We start from the raw sequence: 23,456 nt of genomic DNA, 5'->3' as shown, positions 1-23,456 counted from the left end.
AGTATTGTATCCTTCCCACAGTGGTATAACACTTCTAAAGATCTGGAGCCAGATAATTTTCTGACCATCACCAAAAGCAATGAACTTTGCAGCCTGCCTAAGACTGAGGCCAGACCAGAATGACATAGGATTCTCACTGGTCCCCACCTCTAGGCTAGCAAACCTGAGTATCAAGCAACAGAAGATTATGGCCAAGAAGGGGTACGAGTGCACTCAGAAAATCCCTCTGAGATGCAAGTGTACTGGGAAGTCTCAAAGCTGCAGGTGGAGTGGGATTGTTAAAAGGGCATGGGGTGCACCTGGATGGCTCGGTTGGTTAAGTGTCCGACTCTTGATTTCAGCTCAGGTCATGATCTCAGGGCCCTGGGATTGAGCAATCATCCCCCACTTTATTGGGATCTAGCTCAGTAAGGAGTCTGTTTCTCTTTCTCTCCCTCTGCCCCTTCCCTTGCTTGTATACTTCCTTTCAATCAAATAAAAATAAATTAATATATAAATAATTCTTTTAAAACTCCCTGGAACTCACCCCTATAATAAGCAAAATATTTTGAAGCTGAAGGTGACTAAAAGCAAATATAAGAATAAAAAAGATCTCAAACCCAAGTTCATAAACTAAACATACTCAATGCCCCATATTTATAGTGTAAGAGAAGAACTGTGCACATTTCCAGAAAAATATCATATTTACATCATGATTCTACATACACATGATTATTTCACACACATAGGTAAGTATGTAAAAAAAAAAACCCTATAAGACGGGGGTTCTTGGTGGCTCAGTCAGTTGGGTGCCTGCCTTCAGCTTGATATATATCTGTGATAGAAATATTAGGTTAGATAAGTTAAAGGTCTGAGTGGAAAAAATGAATGACAGGTATGAACAGATAGGGAATTTCAGCAGAAATATGGAATTATAAGAAAGAATTAAATGGAAATTCTAGAAATAAAAAAATTTAGTAAGGGAGCTGAAGAATGCCTTTGAAAGCCTCGATGCAGACTCAACATAGCCAAGGAAAGAATTGGGGAACCTAAAGATAGGGTAACACAAATTATTCAACTGAAACACAAAGAGAAGAAAATGTATTTAAAAAGCCAAACCCCAAACAAACAAAAACCAGAGCAGAGTATCCAGAAGCTATGAGGCAATATTAAATGGTATACCATATGTGTAATTAGGATCCCAGAAGAAGGAAACAGAGTTGAAGAGAAAGAAGAAGAATTTAGAATCTTTAGTATATTAATCACTGTTGTTTTAAATTTATGGTCTGATAATCCCAGCATCCCTGCCATATCTAGTCTAATTCTGATGCTTGCTCTGTCTCTTCAAAATGAGATTTTTGTTTGTTTGTTTTCCTTTTAGTATGGCTTATAGTCTGTTGTTGAAAGGAAGACATGATGCGCTTAGTAAAACTAACTGTGGTGAGTAGGTCTTAGTAAGTAGTGGTAAGGTGTTGAGAGAGTAGAAGTGTTTACGATCTGATGATTAAGTCTCGGGCTTTTGATAAACCTGTGCCCATGGACTGTCAATTTCACCATATTTCTTGAGTTTTCCCCCCTTTAGGGGAGAGGTGATGGCAAAAAGGGACTAGAGTTGATATTTCCCTTCTGCACTTGGAAGGCAAGAGTGAACTAGAGTTGGGTAATTTCCCTCCCCCAGGATAATTAAGCTCTGATAAAACCCCAACAGATTATGCTCTAATAAAATAATTTCTCCTGAGGGTAGGCCTTGTTATGAACAGAATATGATGGCATAATTCAAAATGGTGTCTTTCTCTACCCCTGTTGGAAGCATGAGAGGATTTTTCTGTGATTTTCACTGTGAGAACCTGATAGATTTTGGAGGGTAAAACTCACAAATGCATGAAAGCCTTCTAATAACTGGGATTCCCCTGGACTTTTGATTGCTTAAACTGGTCCACACTGAACCTCCAGCAGTTTGTTAATCACAATTTAAATTTTTCTATTCCAGTACTCATTCCCATGGAGGTGGGTTCCTGCTCCAGTAAGTTGTGATTCTATCTACCTTTATATCTCCAATTTAAGGGACAGAGGTTTGTCCTTTGACCTCACTTCTCAGATAGATCTAAAAGAGTTGCTGATTTTTCAATTCAGCTTTTTTACTTGTTAAGATGGAATGGCAACTTGTAAGCTCCTTATATGATGGACTAGAAACCAGAAGTATGAAATATCTTTTCAGATAAATAAAAGCTGATCATTCATGACCCACAGACCTGCCCCAAAAAACTTGGAAATATACAAAGAAATAAAGGCGTCTAGGAAAGGATAAATAAAAAATATATCTTTTCAAATTATTAATCACCTAAAAGATAACTGACTGTCTAAAGCAAAAAAGAGTAACATATGATTACAGCATATGATAAAGACATTTATGACAACTATAGCCCAAAATTAGGAGGTAGAAATTGGGTGCATTACTACAAGATTCTTAACCTGAAGTAGTATGATATTACTGGAAAGATGACTGTGATTAATAAATACTGTATTATAAACCCTAGAACAACCACTAAAATTTGTTTGAAAGAAGTATAAATAACACCAATAATGGAGAAAAAATGGAATCATAAAATATAACCCAAAAGCAGGCAGAAAAAAAGGGAAAAGAATAGATGGAACAAATAGGTATCAGCTAGAAAAATTATAGATTTTCATTCAATTAGATTACAATTATATTAAATATAAATGTTCTAAACACACAAAATAAAAAACAGATTATCAAATTGGGTGAAAAAAGCAAGACAATTATATACATATAGAAGAAACCAACTTTAAATATAAAGACAGGTTAAAATGTAAAGATAGGTTAAAATTATGTCAAAAGAATTAAAGAAAGCCACAGACTAGGGGAAAAAACCTTAGCAAAATATATATCTGATTAAAAGCTGTTATCCAAAATATGCAAGGAACTCTTAAAACTCAAAAATAAGCCAATGAAAAAATGGGCAAATAATATCTGGCCACCTTAACAAAGAAGAAAATAAGGACATCAAAAGATGCTCAGCATCACATGCCATTAAGGAATTGCAAATTAAAACAATGAGATACTACTACACACCTATTAGAATGTTGAGAAACCAAACACCAACAACACTAAATGCCAAGTGAGAATGTGAAGCAACAGGAATTCTCATTCATTGCTGGCGGTAGTGAAAAGGGGGTACAAGTCACTCTGGAAGATAGTTTGGCAGTTCCTTACAAAGTTTCTTACATAGTTTTACCATACGACCCAGAACTGTGTTCCTTGGCATTTACCCAAATGAGCTGAAAACATAAGTCCACACAAAAAACAACACACAGATGTTTACAGCAGTTTAGTCATAATTTCCAAAACCTAGAAGCACCCAAGATGTCCTTTAGTAGGTGAATGTACATACAACCAATATACTTCCAAATAATATTATTCACCAATATAGAAAAATTATCCATCAAGCCATGAAAATACATGGAAGAATCTTTTTTTTTTTTTAAAGATTTTCTTTATTTATTCATGAGAGACACAGAGAGAGAGAGGCAGAGACACAGGCAGAGGGAGAAGCTCTATCCCGGAACTCCAGGATCACACCCCAAGCCAAAGGCAGACGCTCAACCGCTGAGCCATCCAGGCATCCCTACATGGAAGAATCTTAAATGTATGTTGCTATATAGAAGAAGCTAACCCAGGTGTGCCTGGGTGGCTCAGTTGGTTAAGTGTCCACCTTTGGCTCCAGTCATGATTCTAGGGTCCTGATACCAAGCCCCGCATCAGGCTTGTGCTCTCGTTCTCTCTCTGTCAAATAAACAAATAAAATCTGTTTTTTAAAAAAGAAAAGAAGCCAATCTGAAAAGGCTACATAATGTATGACTCCAACTACATGACACTCTGGAAAAGGCAAAACTATGGAGACAGTAAAAGGATCAATGGTGGCCAGGTGTCCAAGGAGAGAGGATGAATGAATGAATAGGTGAAGTACAAAGCATTTTTAGGGCTGTGAAACTATTCAGTATGATACAGTACAGGTGGATACATGTCATTATACATTTGTCAAAATCTATAGAACTGTGTAAGACAAAGAATGAACTCTAACACAAACTATGGACAATGAACTCTAACACAAACTATGGACATTAGTTAATAATAATATAATCAATATCTGCTCAAGAACTGTGACAAGTATATCAAATTAATGCAAGATGTTAATAACAGCAGAAACTGTATGGGGTAGGAAAAAAGGAAAATGGGAAAACTCTGTACTTTCCTTTTTTTAAAAAAAGTTTTATTTAAGTAATCTTTATACCCATTGTGAAGCTTGAACTCACAACCCTTAGATCAAAAGTTGCATGCTCTTCTGAATAAACCACGCAAGTGCCCCAAAATTCTGTAGCTTCTACTCAGTTTTTATTTAAACCTAAAATTTCTTTAAAAAATTAAGCCTATTGATTTAAAAGTAAAATGATGGAAAATAATATAAAATTAAAATACAAATCAAAAGAAAGCTGGAATGGCCATATTAATAACAGACAAAATAGACTTTAGAATAAGAAATATCATCAGGTATAAGAAAGACATGATAAAAAAAAGAGGGGGGGGTAAATTAACCAGAGGACATAACAATCCTAATTGTGCACATACCTAACAAAGAGCTTTAGAACATACGAAGCAAAAACTAACAGAAATGAGTAGAATTCATAGATACATAATTACAGTTAAATTTCAACCCTCTTCAGTAATAGATTAAACAAAAAGAAAATAAGTAAGGATATAGAAAATGTAAACAGTATCAACCAACTTGACATTTATAGTCTGCTCAACTCAGCAATAAAATAAACATTTTTTCAAATGCACATGAAACATGTACTAAGTATGCTCTATTCTTTGTCATAAAATGATCTTCAACAGATTTAAAACTAAAATCATGCAAAGTGTGTTCCCTAACAACAGAATAAAATTAGAAGTAAAAAAAGAAAGATTATCTGGAAAATCCCCAAACATTTGGCAATTAAGCAACATGGTTCCAAATAACTCATGAGTCACAGTGGAAGTCATAAAGGAAATCAGAAAATATTTTGAATTGTATTTAAATGAAAAGCCATATCATATGTATGTGATGACCTTGACCAAGTGATCAAGGTTTCCATCACCAGTAGTCACGTTGATATCACATGCATCATACTTTTAGTCTAATCATGAGAAAACATAAGACAAACCTAAGTTGAAGGCCCTTTTATAAAATATCTACTACTCTTTAAAATTATTAATAGTATATAAAATAAGAAAAGAACAAATGAAGGAGACACATAACTAAATGTACAGTGGTGTCCTGGATTGGATCTTTGAACAGAAAGAGACATTAGTAGAAAAGTTGGTGAAATCTGAATACAGTTTTAATCTTATGATAATAGCAATATATCACTATATCAATATAGTTGTGTAAAGTTGTTAGTATTAGAGGAAACTGGGTGAAATATATATGATAACCCTCTGTCCTATCTTTGCAACTGTTTTATAAATCTAAAACTATCCCAATATTAAAAGTTTTATTAAAATTTGTGCATGATATAGCCAAAACAGGGTTGCATAGAAATGTGTATCACTAAATGCTTATATAAGAATAGAAGAAACAGGGTAGCCCAGGTGGCTCAGCGGTTTAGCACTGCCTTCAGCCCAGGGCCTGATCCTGGAGACCCACGATGGAGTCCCACATCAGGCTCCCTGCATGGAGCCTGTTTCTCCCTCTGCCTGTGTCTCTGCCTCTCTCTCTCTCTCGAATAAATAAATAAATAAAATCTTTAAAAAAAAAATAGAAGATACACTTACAGTCACTATTTCAACCTTCTACCTTAAAAGTATAGAAAAAGAAGAGAAAATTAAATGCAGAGCAAGCAGAAAGAAGGAAATTACTGGTTAGCATAGAAATCAATGGAACTAGAAACAGAGAAATAATAAGAGAAAAATCCATGAAACCAAAAAATAGCTCATGGAAAAAACCAATAAAACACAAATTTCTAGTCAAAATGATATTTTTAATAAAGAGACAAATTACCTACATCAAGGATGAAAGAAGGGCTATCACTTCATACCACTGGAAAAATTCCTTAAAAGACATAAACTACCAAAGGCTCATTCAAGAAGCACTAAGTAGAAGACCATTCAAAACGAAATTCACCACTCTTTTCTTGAAAGAGGTCTGAGCATTAAGCACAACTTAAAAAATAGAGACTAAGAGAACATTATACTAAATAACTCTTTCCTTAAAATTGGCCTGGCCACAGGATTAAATCTGTAAACAGCATGTAATCTTTTTTCCTATAGTAATGTAAAAAATAAGTTAAATCTCAAAAAGACATTTTTCACTGTTCTAAGTTGCAGGATTTTAAACATTTTTTTCTATATAATACAGCATCACTTAAAATTTTATTTAAAAGCAATTAAGGCGGGCAGCCCTGGTGGCTCAGCAGTTTAGCGCAGCCTACAGCCCGGGGGGTAATCCTGGAGACCTGGGATCAAGTCCCATGTCGGGCTCCCAGCATGGAGCCTGCTTCTCTCTCTGCCTCTCTCTCTCTCTCTCTCTCTCTCTGTGTATGTGTGTGTGTGTGTGTGTGTGTATCTCTCATGAATAGATAAAATCTTTAAAAAAATAAATAAATAATAAATAAAAATAAATAAAAGCAATTAAGGCCTGCTTTCAGATGCAAATGATCCTTAGTGGGAACAATGTGCCTCAGCCTGTATCCAAATATTTCCCCTGTCATGGTTTCTCAAAAAGCATGTCATAACTGGTTTTATACAGATGGTATCAATGCTGTTTAAAATAATAAGAAGATTGAGCTGGGCCTGCTAATACTGAAGAGAAGAAACTTGAAGACAAGGATGGTTTAACCCTTGACACTGCTAAGTATTGAATACAAGATGACAGTCAGAGGAATTTAGTTCTCAGTCACCAATCTCACAGAACCAGTGGCTCAGGACCCTGCTACCTTAATTTCTCTTTGACCAAAGGTCTCAACATCAGAAATTTTTCACTGTTTAAAAAGCTTGATGAAGCAGTTGATGAAAACTTAAGAAACACCCCTAAATACAGCATTGTCTTGTTTATATCCAATGGACTTATGTTTCCAAAGAGGTGGGGGGAAAAAAGAAGAAATAATTAACTAGAATAATCTTATACTAATCAAATTGTATTCCAACAAAAAAAAAACACTGGGCACAAATGGGTTCACTGTGGAGTCTACCAAACATTTAAGGGAGAAATACTAGTTATTCTAAACAAACTCTTCTGCACAATGGAAGAGAAAGAACCACTTTCCAACCAATTTTATGAAGTCAGCATTACCCTTCTAACACAAACCATTAAAAAACATAACATGGGGAAAAAAACTATAGACCAACATTTCCCATGAACATGGATACAAAAATCTGTAACAAAATATTAGCAAATCAAATCCATCAATATATCAAATAGATAACATCATGACTAAGTGGAGTTTATCCCAGGAATGAAAGGTGAGTTCAATACTTAAAACTTAATTAATGTAATTCATAACATCAAGAGACTAAAGAAAAATCCCATATGATTGATTATATCAGTATTTAAAGAAATAGCATTTGACAAAATTCAACTTCCATTCATTATAAATACAGCAAACCATGAAGAGAAAGGAATATCCATAATCTGACAAAGTGATATGCATAAAACCTTTAACTTATGTCATACATAAATAGTGAAGAACTGAATGTTTCTCCTTAAGACGAAAAATGAGACAAAGAGATTTGCCCTCACCATTTCTATTCACCATTATATTGTAGGTCCTACCCTGTGCAGGTAGGGTAAGAAAATTGGAGACCTATGTATTAGAAACAAAAAATAAATTGTCTCTATTTCCAGAGGTGCTAGTCTACATGTAAAATTGTGAAGAATTTAAAACAAAGCTACTAGGATGAACTAATAGTTAAGATAGGTCACTGGGCAAAAAGTCAAAATAAAAAAATCAGTTGTATTTCTATGAATTACCAATGAACAAGGGAAATTTAAATTTAAAAAAGTACCACTTAGATAAAAAAATATGAAGTACTTAGGCATAAACATAACAAAATATGTGAAGGTTTGTTGTATGCTATAACAACAACAACAAAACTGATAATATCAATCAAATAAGACTTAAATAATGGAGACAGTGTTCATGGATTTTAAGGCATAATATTGTTAAGATGTTAATTCTATCTCAATTAATCTATAGATTCAATATAATCCAAACAAAATCCAAGCACACACACAAATTAGTTGTATTTCTATATACTAGCAATCAAAATCTCAGAAGCAAATTAAGAAAACATTTTCATTTAAAGTAGCATCAAAAGAAAAAGATACTGAGAAATAAATTTAATCCGTGAGGCACAAGACTCATGCACTAAAAACTGTAAGTCACTGTCCAAAGAAAGTAAAGGCTTGGGCCCCTGCTGGCTCAATCAGAAGAGCTTGTGACTCTTGATCTTGGGGTCATGAATTTATGTCCTGTGACGGGTGTAGTGATTATAAATAGACAAACTTAAAAAAAAGAAATTAAAAACTTAAATAAGGTGAAAGATATCTCATATTCATGGACTATAAGACAATATTGTTAAAGCAATACTCCTCAAAGATAGCAATAGATTGAGTGCAGTCCCAATCAAAATCCTAATGGCTCGTTTTTTTTATCAATGGAACAGCTAATCCTAAAATTCATATGGTATTGCAAGAAAACACAAATAGCCAAAACAATATTCAAAAAATTGGAAGACTCACCTTTATCAATTTTAGAACTTATTATAGGGACCCCTGGTTGGCTCAGTGGTTAAGCATCTGCCTTTGGCTTAGGGTGTGACCCTGGGATCCTGGGATTGATTCCCACACTGCGTTCCTTACAGGGAGCCTGTTTCTCTCTCTGCCTATGTCTCTACCTCTCTCTGTGTATCTCTCATGAACAAATAAATACATAAAATCTTTAAAAATATATAATTTATTTTTTTTAATTTTTATTTATGATTAGTCACAGAGAGAGAGAGAGAGAGACATAGGCAGAGGGAGAAGCAGGCGCCATGCACCGGGAGCCCGATGTAGGACTCGATCCCGGGTCTCCAGGATCGCGCCCTGGACTAAAGGCAGGCGCTAAACCTCTGCGCCACCCAGGGATCCCCTAAAAATATATAATTTATTATAAAGCTATAGTTATTAAAGCAGTGTAGTATTAGCATAGACACATAGGTCATGAAATAGAACTGAGAGCCCAAAAATGAATCTATATATCTATGATCAATTGATTTTTCTTTATTTACAGCAGTATCAAGACCTAAATGTAAGAGTTAAAACCACAGAACTCTTAGAAGGAACACTGAGCTAAGTCTTCATGACTTTGGATTTAGCAATGGCTTCTGAGATATGATACCTAATGCACTAATGACCAAAGAAAAAAGAAGATAAACTGGATTCCATTAAAATTTAAAAATAGGGCAGCCCCAGTGGCTCAGCAGTTTAGCACCAACTTCAGCTGGGGGTGTGATCCTGGAGACCTGGGATTGAGTCCCACGTTGGGCTCCCTGCATGGAGTCTGCTTCTCCCTCTGCCTGTGTCTCTGCCTCTCTCTCTCTCTGTATTTGTCATGAATAAATAAAATCTTTAAAAAATTTTAAAAATATTTGTGTTTCAAGGGACATCAAAAAAGAAAAAGATAACCTACAGAATGGGAGAAAACAAAGAAAATACTGGGTCTAGTACCCAGAATACATAAATAACTCATACAAGTCAATGATGACAAAAAACAAATAGCCAAAATAACAAATGACAAACAATCCAATTTAAAATTAGGCAAAGGACTTGAACACACAACTCTCTAAAGAAGATATACCAACAGCCAATAAACACATGATAAAATGCTCAACATCATTATTATTACTGAAACACAAATCAAAACCACAATGAGACATCATTTTACAGCTAATAGGAAGGCTGTAATTTTCTTGAAAAAAGGAAAATAACAAATGTTGGTGAAAATGTGGATAAATTAGAATGTAAAACAGGCAGCTACAGTGAAAAATACTTTGGAGTTCCTCAATAAGTCAAACATAGAATTACTACATGACTTGGTGATTCTACTCCTCAGTGTAAAATCAAAGAACTGAAAACAACTGTTTAAACAAAAACTTGTACATGAATGTTCATAACAGCATTATTTACAATAGCCAAAAATATGAACAATCCAGATATTCATCAACTCATGATTAGAAAAATAAAATATGACCTATACATATGTATTTGCTTCTTAGGGCTACAGTAATAATTCCCACAAACTGAGTAACTTAAACAAGAGAAATTCATTCTCTCACAATGCTGGAGGCAGAAATCTATAATCAAGGCATCAGCAAGCTACACTCCCTCCAAAGTTGCTAAGGGAGAATCTTTCCTTGCCTCTTCTAGCTTCTATTGACTTCAGACAGTCCCTGACTTCTTTGGCTGCATCACTCCCATCTCTGGCTCTGTCTTCACATGGCCTTTGCCTTTTCTCTGTCTTCTCTTCTGTTTCTTATAAGGACACCCGTCCTCAGATTTAACACCCAACAGATAATCTAGGGTGTTCTCATCTTAAGACCTTTAGTTTAATTTATCTGTGATAACCATTTTTCCAAAAAATGTCACACTCATAGGTTCTGGGGGTTAAGATGTGATATATTTTTTGGGAAGGGCCACTATTCAACCCATTATATCATGCAATGAATCATTATTCAGCTATAAAAAGAAATGAAGTAGTGATACATCCTACAACATGGATAATTTTGAAAACCTTCTAAGTGAAAAAAGGCAGACACAAAAGGCTACTCATTGTATGATTCCATTTATATGAACTTTCCAAAATAGGCAAATCCGTAGAGACAGAGAGCAGATTAGTGGTTGCCAGGAGCTGGAGAAAGAGGAAATGAGGAGTGATTGTTTAATGAGTACAAGGTGTCCTTTTGGATTGATGAAAATGTTCTAGAAGTGGATAATGGTAGTGGTTGCACAACACTAAGAATGTACTGAATGCCACCGAATTGTGCACTTTTAGAAATGGTAAAGATTGATATGTATATTTTACAACAAAAAGAAAATCTCATCACAATCTTTATTTGTAGAAATCAATAAGCTGTTTTTAAACTTTACATGGAAAACTAAAACAAAAACAAAAAACTAAGCTACCTGCAATAATTTTGACAAAATAGAACAAGGTTGGAGTCTTTGTATTATAGAATTCCAAAGACTTACTTTAAAGCTACAGTAATTATGACATTGTGGTATTAGTGAAAGTATAACCACACAGATTAATGGAAAGGAATAGAGACCAGAAACAGACCTATACATCTATGGTCAGTGTATTTCAACAATGTTTCAAAGGCATTTAATAGAGAAAGAAAGGTGTTTTCAACAAATAATGCTAGAATAATTGGTCATCCATAAATAAATAAATAAATAAATAAATAAATAAACCTCAATTTTTACCTCACATGACACACAAAACTGGCTCAAAATGGATCACACACATAAATGTAAAGTCTAAAACTATAAAACTTCTGGAAGGAAATATAGAAGAAAATCTTTGTGACCTTTTATTAGGCAAAGATCTTTTTTTTTCTTTTTAAAGATTTTATTTATTTATTCATGAGAGACACAGAGAGAGAGAGAGAGAGAGGCAGAGATACACGCAGAGAGAGAAGCAGGCTCCATGCAGGGAGCCTGATGTGGGACTTGATCCCACGACTCTAGGATTACGCCCTGGGCTGAAGGCAGACCCTTAACTGCTGAGCCACCCAGGTGTCCCTAGGCAAAGATTTCTTGATGTAACACAAAAATCATAATCCACAAAAATAGTAAATTAAAGTACTAGGAGAAGTTACTTGTAAAATATATATGATTAAAAAATTTATATCTAACATACATAAAGAATTCTAAAAACTCAGTGAGAAAATAAAAAACTTAATTTTTTTAAAAGGCAGAAAAGCTGAATAGATAATTTACCAAAGAAAACAAACAGAAAAAAAAAAAACAGAAGGCAAAGAAGCACATGAAAAAATACTGACTACTGTTAATCATTAAGGAAAGGAGATGATGAAATACCACTTCACAGCTGTAATGACTTAAATAAAAAGTATAATGGCAATACCAAGCACTGGCAAGGATGTGAAATGACTAGAATTCTCTTATGCTGCTTGTAAGAATGCAATATCATTATAGAAAACAGTATAGACAGTTTTTAAAAATAAATATACAACACTTATAATATGACCCAGTAATCCTGCTTATTGTTATTTATGTAAGAGATGAAAATTTATGTTTATATGAAACTGGCATACAAATACTTACAATAGCTTTATTCATAAACACTAAAAACTAGAAACAACTCAACTAGTGGATCAGCATACAAATGGTGGCACTTCCAAACAATGGAATACTATGCATGAGTCAAAAGGAACAAACTTCTGTCAGCGGTTGAGAGCCTGCCTTCGGCCCAGGGCATGATCCTGGAGTCCCAGGATAGAGTCCCACATTGGGCTCCCCTCAGGGAGCCTGCTTCTGTCTCTCCTGTGTCTCTGCCTCTCTGTGTGTCTCTCATGAATAAATAAATAAAATCCTTAAGAAAAAAATCAATAAATAAACAACAAAGGGAACAAACTTCTGATACAACATAGATGAATATTAAATGCATTATGCTAAGCAAAAAGAGCCACACTCAAAAAACGACATTCTGTATGACTACATTTATATAGACCTCTCAAAAAGGCAAAGCTACATGGATGAAAACGGACTAGTGGTTGTCAACAAGGGCTGAGGTTAGGAAGAAGGACTGACTCTAAAGGGAATGATCAGGGAAGTGTTGGGGGTGATGGAACTCTTCTATAGAACTACAATGGTGGATACATGACCCCATGCATTTATCAACTACCACAGAACTGTGCATTACAAAGAGTAAATTTTAATGTATGAAAATTTATTTTTTTAAATATTTTATTTATTTATTCATGAGAGACACAGAGAGGCAGAGACAGAGGCAGAGGGGGAAGCAGGCTCCTTGCAGGGAGCCTGATGCAGGACTCGATCCCTGGACCCGGGATCATGCTCTGAGCCAAAGGCAGATGCTCAACCACTGAGCTACCTAGGTGTCCTTACTGTATGAAAATTTAAAAACAACCACCAGGATATGGGAAGAAAGGTGAACTTCAGACCATAACAAATTAATCTTAGTCAAACCTATTTATGGCTAACTTATTAACTGTATTACACATGAATGATATAACTGTATTGAAAGACATGGAGAACAAAGGAGCAGACCTAATTCTAGAAAACGGTGTTTTGACTGCATACTATAATGCTGAGGATAAACAGAACTATATACAAATATTGTACTGGAATATGGTTGGTAAAATTTGTTTCTCAAAGGGTTTTGGGTTAGCAGCTCTAAAACGACTTTGTTTTTATTCTAGAGTTGAACAAACAAAAATATCGTGGGAAACGAATCAGGTATTTTCCCGTTGGAAAAGGAAGGTGCCATAAGGCAAAGGGGAGAGCTAGCATGAATTCTGTGGTATTGGAACAGAGATGGAGTTATCAACATGAATTCATGTTTTCTAATATACAGATAAAAAGGCAGAAAAATGAATATAGATGGGTGTGTATACTTGGATTAGTATACCTACATTTATTTTCTAGAAGTAGCTACTGTAAAGTACTAGAAATGATGACAACTCAGCAATAATGAGCACATTTTGTTCTCATATCTTTGTTTTAAATATAATTCTCAATTAAAAGAATGGCTCATAGTAGAACTTTGATTCTAGAGCTGAGGCAGGGAAAATAGAAGATGAGCCTGGACTATCTTTTGGTGTTAGAAAGTAACAAAATGCTTTTTAAAAAATGGAGAGACATGTTGAACGAGCACAGGAGACCACCTCAAAAAGCTCAAAAGGGGCAAACTTGGAAAAACTTGGGCAACAAAATATATAACAAAAATACTGGAGTATAGCATAAAGAATAAAAAAATATGATTTCAAAGTGATAACAAAAATGATTGAATAAGCAGAGAAATGAGGAAAAAGGGACAGAAGATCCTAATAGAAGAATTCTAATTAACAAATGTAGAAGAAATGAGGGAAATAAAAAATCACCATTAGAACACTACAGTAACAATTCTTATAGTGAAGAACTATCAATGAATGCTTAAATTAGTAGGTGAAAAGTTTAAACAGGAACTGGATATTTGCAAAGTCTCAAGGTATCTCCCCGCAAATACTTAGTAATTACATGGAGAAAAACAGTAACTGCAGTGGCGAATCCTAACAGATACCATCTTAAGCAAGTGATCAAGGTTAACATCCCTAGTCACCCATAATGACATCATGTTTTCACTGACAGGGAACAGGAAGAAGAGGACAACATCTCTGTAACATCCTTTCCAATAAGGCATAAGCCCAATGTCATCATGAGACAGATACAAAATACAAAATGAAGGACACTTTACAAAATAACTAACCAGGATTATTCAAATTGTCACAGTCATGAAAGACTAGGAATGACTGAGGAACTATCACCAAGTGAAAGAAGCTAAAGAGACACAACAAATAAATGTAGTGTGGTACTCCAGACTGGATCCTGGAACAGGAAAATGATAGTAGTGAAAAACATCTGAATAAATTCATCACTTTGGTCAACAATATCACACCAAGGGCAATCAATGTCCTTGCTTTAATAATCATTTAACAGTTATGTAAGATACTAACATAAGAGGAATCTATACATGAAAATGTTCTGTACCACTTTTGTAATTCTCCTATAAACATAAAATCATTTAAAAAAAGCTAAAAAAATAAGATAACAATGGCATATACATTGAGAGAGAAATCTATAAACTGAAAACATTCTATGGTCCTTGTGTAATCTAGGAAGAAGTAAAAGTAAAATATAGGAAGAAATAAAAGTACCAAGTAATATTAGAAGTTGGTAAATCAAAAATGCATGTCATATTTTCTAGGGTAATCACTTAAAGACCAGTTAAGAATTTATAATTTCCAAGATAGTAAAATGAGAAAATGGAATAAGAAAATTTTAAAAAGTGGAAAGCCAAAAGAAGGCAAAGATAAAAAAAAAAAAAAACAGAGACACATACACATGAACAGGTGGAAAAAATTAAAGCACTTAGGAAAACAGTAGATTAAAAACCAAATACATGAATAATTAAAGTGAACTAAATGCAAAACAATGTAAGACTGCATTAAAATACCCAACTACATACTGTTTAATAAGAGACACAGAAAAGACAAGAAGAGTTTAAAGTGAAAGAATATAAAGTGACCTACCATGCAAATATTAACCCAAGAAATCTGATGAGACCATGCAAGTATCAAACAAGGTTAACTTTAAGACAAAAATTACTAAAGATAAAAAATGATAAAATGTATTGCAATGGTAAAAGTTAAAATCATGTGGAAGATTGAACAATTCTAAATTTGTATGTACCGAAGACCATAACCTAAAATATATACAAAGCAAAAATTAACAGAAACATAAGGGTAATTAGAGAAATCTGTAATCATATTGGGAGAGCTTAACAAACCTCTCTCAGTAATTTACTGAGAAAGCAGATTTAAAAAATCAGTAAGGATACAGAATATTGGAACATAATTTATAAACATAACCTAATTCACATACACAGAACCTTACTCTCAAAGCTATACAATATATATTATTTCTAAGTTCACTGTGGATATTTTCAAAACCTAACCACTGCTCAATCATTAAGCAAATCTTAAATTTTAAAGGACTGCAAACAGACAGATTATCTTCTGGTCAAAATTTAATTAAATTAGAAGTTAATAACAAAATATTTGGGGTACCTGGCTGCTCAGTCAGTTAAGTGTCTGCCTTCGGCTCTCATCATGATACCTGGGGTCCTGGGATTGAGCCCCAGCATCAGGCTCCCTGCTCCCTAGGGAGTCTGCTTCTTCCTCTCACTCTGCTGCTCCCCCCACTCGTGCTCTCTCTCCCTTTGTCAAATAAATAAATAAAATCTTTTAAAAATTTAATTAAAAAGATTAAAAATCCCACAAATTCAGAAATTAAGAAATAACTTCTAAATAATCTATGTCAAAGAACAAAACACATGGGAAATAAAAAATATCTTGGAGTAATAATAACAATGTACTACATTAAAACATGCAAGAAGCAGCTAAAGCCATGCAGTCAAAAGCTAGAGGTCAATGTATTAATTAGTTTGGGGTTACTACCAAAAAGTTTTCTGTTTTGCTAGGCTGAGTCTTTTCCAATCCTCTGGCTAGAGGAAGCAGGCTTTTCTCTGGTTGTTTTTCTGTTTGTATCTGTTGGCCTTCCCAGATTGCTGGCTTCTCCAATACCAAGTATGAAATGCATGAGACAAAAAGAAAACCCAGGGAACTCACAGCTGTATCATTCTCTGTATTCCAAGGTTTCTAGCTGGTCTGCCTTCTTTTCTCTACCTTCCAGGGTATTCTTAACGTTTGTTTTCAATATCACGTCCAAGGTTTGTAGCTATACTTACTGAAAGGAATAAGGAAAATTTTCCACCTTTCCAGGTGCAGAAATCTCTCACGAGAGGGCTCTTAAGGTACTGACTTTATTGTCCTCTTTCTTAATTTGGTTTTCTTAGTGGTTACATGGGTGCTCACCTTATTATTCTTTAAACTTGTATGATTTATGCATGCCCCTGTGTATACCTTCCTCGGTTTAAAAATAAGCAGCACTGTAACCTGTAACATTACAGTTCTCATAATCCTCTACAAGGCAAGGAGGAACTTCTGTTCCACTTTGCAGCAGGGACATGCCAACTTGGAAAGCACAGAGAATACTGGACCCAGGTCAAGAACCCAAGGTCAGGGCTCTTAACCACGCAGACATTTCTACTCAGACTCCTCAGTTTGGCCTCCACAATGAATGAGTGTTGAATTTGGTAAAAATCTCTCCACTCTTAGAATCACACTGAAAATAAGACTCTCTAGGCTTCATGCAGAAACATTTTTTGGTTAAAGCTACAACCAATGGAAATGCCAAATAAATAAATGTGTAAACAAGGTATGGGAAGTCAGATTCACTAAAATATATTGCAAAGACACCACGAGGCACTAGAAAGCTTTATTCTACAGCTGCTCTTACCCTGTCCACTGGGTACAGAGATAGGACAGCCTAGCCAGAGAGATTGCCAGATCAGTATGGATTCAGCTCACCTGGGACCTGCCCTAGACTGCCTTCCCTCTGCTCTAGACATTCACTTTTCCAAAATCTCACCTGACTGGGGCTAGAACACAGAAATGTATCTGTCACTCTAGGTTCAAAGATGTGGGTTTAGAGCCAAGACAGGGAAGGGACAAAAAAGGACATCAGTCAACTTCTGTTGATCCACATGGCCACAAGAACTCTTGTCCTTGCTCATGGAATCACCTATTGGAAACTGTGAACAGGAGAAAGTATAGTACAGTCCTGTCATTCAGTAGCCAAGATTGATTACTGCTTCAACCTAGGTTATGTGCTGGGCCCTGGAATCAGAATTGAGTAAGATGCTCTTACGTCCAAAGTTGCTTATGAGCCAGTGAGGAAGATGAATAAAAGAGATAATTGGAGTTTTAAAGATATTTATTTATTTATTCATGAGAGACACACAGAGAGAGGCAGACACAGGCAGAGGGAGAAGCAGGCTCCTCGCAGGGAGCACAATGTGGGACTCGATCCTGGATCCCGGGATCATACCCTGAGCCAAAGGCAGATGCTCAACCACTTAGCGACCTAGGCATTCCTAAAAGAGATAATTGTATATAATTCTGCCAGTGACACAAAACAGGTGAGTAGAGGTTGCCAAGGGAGCAGAGTCAGGGGCATCTCATCAGGTAAGAGAAGAAAAAAAGACCCCAGGACTGAGACATGATGCTGAATAGGAGTTATCCAGGAAAGAAGATAGATATACCAGATGATTCCTATATCTAGGGGGTCTATGAAGTGGGAAGAGGATGAGAAAGACATAAAGGCATGAACAACCCTGGTGTGGATCAAGGACCCCCAAGCAGCTTGATAACCCTGGAAAAGAACTTAGATTAGAAGCTAAGGAGGAGGAAGTCTGTCAGGACTGTGGAGGGCCTGGATGTCAACCTCAAGACCTGTGGGCCAGCAGATCCAGTCTGTGCTGTGGGTAGCAGAGCAGCAGAGCCGTTACTAGCACTATCTCACCTAAGGCTGTGCCTCAAATCCACGTGACCATGATTTCATTACTTGACATAGACTCTTTCACAATGAGTAAAAAATAAATTGATTTTACTCCACTAATGAAGTCATAGTAATTTAAAACTATAAATTAACATTTAATTTTTTAAAGTGGTAGATGCAGTTAGTTGAAAACATCAAATATTTCTACAAGGCAATCTCCTACCTTCTCCTACCACCCCCTTTAACCCCCCTTCCCTACTTACAGAGCATATCCAACTTTTTTACTTGTTTCTTCTGATGTTTATCCTCATTTTACCTTTAAAAAAAAGATTTAGGGGTGTCTGGATGGCTCAATTGGTTACTCATCTGCCTTCGGCTCAGGGCATGATCCCAGGATCCAGGGATAGAGCCTCACGTTGGGCTCCCTGCCTAGTGGAGAGTCTGCTCCTCCCTCTCCCTCTGTCCCTCCCCTCTGAGGGAGCTTGAGCAGTGGGGAGGCACAGAGGGAGAGGGAGAATCTCAAGCAAACTCCACACTATTCACACTAAGCACAGAGGCTAATAAGGGGCTTCAATTCGATGACCCGGAGATCACAACCTGAGCTGAAACCCTGAGTTGGATGCTCAACTGACTGAGCAACCCAGGCACCCCATCCTCATTTTTCTAAACATAATACTAATAATGCTATTTCTTGGCTTTCAATTTTAGATCTTATATATTAATGGTCTACCATGGAAGATGAGATTTGGAATTTTTTACATTTTTCCTAAAATATGTATTTGCCCTTCTTATCCCCCAGTAGTTAAAAGATGAGTTTTAAATAAACTAATATTCAGTGCTTACATTATTATGTCACATAAATGCTCTTAATACAGTACATGGACATTTCTTGTACAACTTTTTTCTGAGCCACTTAATATAGTACACGGACATTTCTTTTACAACTTTTTTTTCTCCTGAAGGTAGCAATTGCCCCATTTTCTTTTTCATTTGCTTAATTTTCTGCGAACCTATCACAATTATCCCTAAAACTCTCTAGGAGGGTATGAACTCACTTCTTTGCAATCACTTCCCGTCATATTCTGGTTCAAGCCTCTCCATGGCTCACAACAGCTGCTTCCAGAACGAAGCTCTAGCTTCAGCCTCTGCAGTTTGGTCCCAGCTCAAGCCTTACCTCCTGGCTCCTGTGCTACAGGTCTTCCCCTATCCAGTGACAAAGGCAGCTGGTCCCCACACCTAAGATGCCAGTTTTAGCTTGGGCTTTGTTTCATGGAGGCTTAGCCTGCCTAGGATAATTGTCCCCACTCTGATTCCAGCTCTATTTCACTGCTCCTTCACCCCTTGCCAGTCATATTCAAAAAGTCTCCATTAGGCTCCCATAGTATCCTCAGAGTTCTCAAGAGGCACTCAATCAGTTGTCTTGGCACTCTCAACCGAGTGGGTACAGAGCTGACAGATGAAAGAGGTTTCTAAAATGAATAGTGTATGCAGTACCTGGCTGGCTCGGTGGTGGAGTACGTAACTTTTCACTTTGGGGTTGTAAGTTCCAACCCCATGTCAGGTGTAGAGATTACAAAAAAATAAAATAAATCTTAAAACAGTGATTGTAGAAAATTCTACACAAGTTAATTGTTTTGGCTTTCTAAGAACTTGGAAACAGTTTACTTCTACCTCAGAATCCAAGACCAAATACCCAAGCCCAATCTGAGGCCACCATGGCTAACCTCATATTTTAGACCAGTTACAACTTATAGCCCACAAGCACAGGGCAAGCAGCTTGTCTTGCTAGGTGGTCACCTTTCCCACTCTGCAGAAAGTTAAACCAGAACATAGCTTGGAAACAAATGACCTGTCAGAACACATCCTAGAGCTGGTTTTGAGGGAACAAATCAGAGAGGATCCTGGAAGACAATTTCTGAACTCCAAAGGAGATAGTATATGTGATGAGCATAGGATTTGCTTTTATTTAGGGAAAGTCTTCAGCTACATATATACCCATCATCCCAGCATCATATGTCTCTGGGATCTAGCCATGGGGTGCTCCTGAAACTCCAACCTGATAGAAAACACTCTCACCTCCTTGTGTACAAGAGGACAGAGCTCTAGAAGTCCAGGAATACTCCTCAAGCAGCATCTACCACTCACTATTGTGATGAATATGTGGAAAGTGACTTGTCCTTGTAGGAGCTCCTGCTCCTTCTCTCAAAGTAAGGGCCACGAGATCAGAGTCTAGGCCATTAGTTCCTGAGGGCATCACAGTCATAGTCAAATAAGCTAAGGAATGGGGCAGGGAAATGGACAAGGCATGAGCCCTGAAGCAATCAGTGAAAGAATAGAACTTACTTTCTTGGGTGAAATGACAACCCCTAGGTCTGGGAAGACCCTGGCATGACCTACATCACTCATCTGGGATAACAAAGCACAGTGATTGGCCCTTCTCACCTGAGGCTCTGACTTTACATGTCACTTGATTCATGGAGGTGGTGTGCACCCTGCTATTTTTTCCCTTGCCACAAATGGCCAGGCCTCAATAAAGCTCAAGTTTGCCAAGACATTTCTGATCATTAACTCTGAGGCCTTTCTCTTCCAAGAAAGGAAAAGTGTTTCCTAGAATACACTGGTTTCTGTTAATACTTTCCCTATATAGGTCCTTCTATTCAGCCGTAACTGTCCTACCTCTTGAAGTTCTCAACCTGGCAGAACAATCCTTTGCTCCACAAGGATTCATGAACAATCTACTATGCAGTAAGACAGTTCCCAACTATAGCACACAGTGACAAATAAAACAGGCATATACCTTCCCTTCCTCATAGCAGGAACTTTCAGGTGTGCAGGATGGCTCTCAACTTGGCTTCTACCCTGACATACTCTGTCAGAAGGACTGATCACTGCAGCCATCCACCACATGGGAGGGGTTTGGAGAGCACTGGAGGTAGACAGTGAGGCCAGTGATCTCTGCCAGAGTCTGACCTCTGAAGGAGTCAGTGGGAGAGTCCCAGTGAAAGATATTTAAGCCAGTGCTCATTCTATACTTCTCAGCCAGCTAACACATTCCTTTAAAGGAGCATCTATCTGGACTGACCCTCATTCAGTGTCCATGAACCAGCATTCTCAGAATTCATATAATATCTGTAGGTTGTGGTATCATCTGGCTCCTAGCGGGTAAAGCCCTGCTGCTTTCCCTTTCTTGTACTTGTACCTCTGCTCTACAGCTCATGTCTGTAGCCCTCAGCCTCACGGACAGGCCCCTAGCTTTCTTACAATTGCCTTTTCCTTGGGATCCACAAGAAAGGTTCTATAGACACTACTTGGCCTACTTTACCATTCCCTGAGGCTTGGCATGTTCTTCTGCCCTTTGCAATCTAGTACTTCTCCCTCTCCCTGCCTCCTTTCAACCAATCAGCCCAGAGCTCACACAATAAAGCATATGATGTAGACAGGGTGATGAGCCATCCAGATTCTTCTTTCTGGATTAAAGTACTCCTTCTTGAAGCTGCTGGGAGTATTAGTTGCTGATGTGTCCCTTTCCAGACATTGCCCTTATGTAAAGAGAAACACCTCACCGACAGTTATCCAATGTCCCTGGAGAGTGCCTGCATTCAGTGTTTAAAATAGGTACCTTGCTTCAGTTTAAGGCAATTGTAAGGGGCCTTCCAAGTTCAAGAGCTCCTCATGGGACTGACCAAGGTCTGTGTTCTAACTGCATCTTTGTTCACCTTATTGTACTGTCCAATTCTATTTCTCTCAGTGTCATTTAGGTGTTACTCCCAAATGCAAATCTCCAGTTCAGAGTCTATGTCTAGGCAAACTGACCTGAAACCATTTGGTACCAGGTAGTCCTTAGACACAGATTCTAAAATGGGATTTGGGCACTAGATCATCTTCCTGGTAGCTCACAATGAACACCTTGTCAATGGTGACAGAATGGTGTGATGTTGTGATATTTGTTCAAACCTTTATAGTGGTAAATTGAGATGGGATACCAGTGGAAAAGAATGCACTGGCTGGTGCAGTATCCCAGTTGATTGAGAGATACAAGGGTGTAGTAGAAAAATTAATGTCCCCAGCACAGATGTCCATGTCCTTATCCCTGGAATCTATGAACATGTCATATCACTCAGCACATGGGAGTTAATGATACATGTGGAATTCATGTTGCTAATAAAATGACTGTAAGATACAATTATCCTGGATTATCCAAGTAGGTCCAATGTTATCACAGTGGTTCTTAAAATGTGGAAGAGGGAGGCAGACAGTCAGAGGAAGATTTTAAGATATTATGCTGCTGGCTTTGAAGACAGCAAAGGATGCCATAAGCTAAGGCATGCAGGAAGCCTCCAGAAACTTCAAAAAACAAGAAAATAATTGTACAATAGTGTGAATATATTTAACACTAGTGAACTGTACAATTTTTTTCTACTAAAGATTTTATTTATTTACTCATGAGAGACACACAGAGAGAGGCAGAGGCATTGACAGAGGGAGAAGCAGGCTCCTCACAGGGAGCCCAGTGCAGGACTCAATCCCCAGACTCAGGATTACACCCTGAGCCAAAGGCAGATGCTCAACTGTGGAGCCACCCAGGCATCCCAAACTATGCCTTTTAGGTGTTACTCCCTAAAAGATGGCAAATTTTATGTTATACTATGTATCTTTGGACAATTTTTATTAAAAAAGTAGGAAATGAGCCTCCAGAGGGAAAAGAAAGGTCAGAGCCTCCAGAAAGGTCATTTAACAAGAAAACTTAAAATAAGTAATGATAAAAAAACAAACCTGAGGGATGGGGAGAGCCTGATATGCATAGAAGCTACATTATATACCTAAAATGCCCAGTTTTCAAGAAAATTACTAGCCATACAAAGAAACATGAAGATGGCCCATACATAGGAAAAAGGCAATCCACAGAAACTATCCCTGAGAACTGGGAAAAGACTTTAAATTAGCTACTTTAAACATGCTCAAAGTACTAAAGGAAACCATGTCTGAAGAACTGAAAGAAAATATGATAATGATATGTCATCAAATAGAAAATATCAATAAAAAGACAAAAATTAGGGATCCCTGGGTGGCGCAGCGGTTTAGCGCCTGCCTTTGGCCCAGGGCGCGATCCTGGAGACCCGGGATCGAATCCCACATCGGGCTCCCGGTGCATGGAGCCTGCTTCTCCCTCTGCCTGTGTCTCTGCCTCTCTCTCTCTCTCTGTGACTATCATAAATAAATTAAAAAAAATTTAAAAAA

This window comes from Vulpes lagopus, chromosome 7 (genome assembly GCF_018345385.1).
Source record: "Vulpes lagopus strain Blue_001 chromosome 7, ASM1834538v1, whole genome shotgun sequence".
Taxonomy (NCBI): Eukaryota; Metazoa; Chordata; class Mammalia; order Carnivora; family Canidae; genus Vulpes; species Vulpes lagopus.
The sequence above is the reverse complement of the archived record's forward strand: the minus strand, read 5'-3'. Positions refer to the sequence as shown.